This window comes from Anneissia japonica, unplaced genomic scaffold (genome assembly GCF_011630105.1).
Source record: "Anneissia japonica isolate Jap-2015-1 unplaced genomic scaffold, ASM1163010v1 scaffold493_len2256704_cov171, whole genome shotgun sequence".
Taxonomy (NCBI): Eukaryota; Metazoa; Echinodermata; class Crinoidea; order Comatulida; family Comatulidae; genus Anneissia; species Anneissia japonica.
This window is the reverse complement of record NW_022727062.1, coordinates 1,272,790-1,273,346: the sequence shown is the minus strand read 5'-3', so window position 1 is coordinate 1,273,346 and position 557 is coordinate 1,272,790.

Sequence of the window (557 nt, the reverse complement as noted above, 5' to 3'; positions counted from 1 at the left end):
ATGATGTTCCCGACGGTTATTTGGACCTGTTCAACCATGAAGCCTTCGTGGTCTAGTGGTTATTACGCTCGCCTTGTCAGCGAGAGGTCGCAGGTTCGAATCCCGTCTAAGGCATTTTATTACACAATGACTTTTATAGGACTTCATTCGTTGAAAGCTACAAGGTAGCCTACGATGTTCCTTCATGTCCTTATGTAAACACTGTATATGTACCTTTGATGATTTATATTATATTTATTCAACAGTGTTAACGGCTAACTCCTTTCAATATCATATATAATCTAATATATATAATATATATATAATATATATGACCATAGCCAACAATATCGGCACTGGTTCGCGGCCGGCTCGCTCCTATAGTTCTGGTGGTGGAACAAGTTTTCTCGGATAAGGACTATAAACCGTAGGCCCAGTGTACAAAAATGTTCATGTGCACTTTAAAGAACCCAGTACATCTTTCGAGATGAGTAGGGGGTTACCCCGGTGTACTGGTTCATTCGGCCCCTGTCGTGGACAGATGAAAGTGCGCCGGTTTACTGGCTGCTGAAGACATG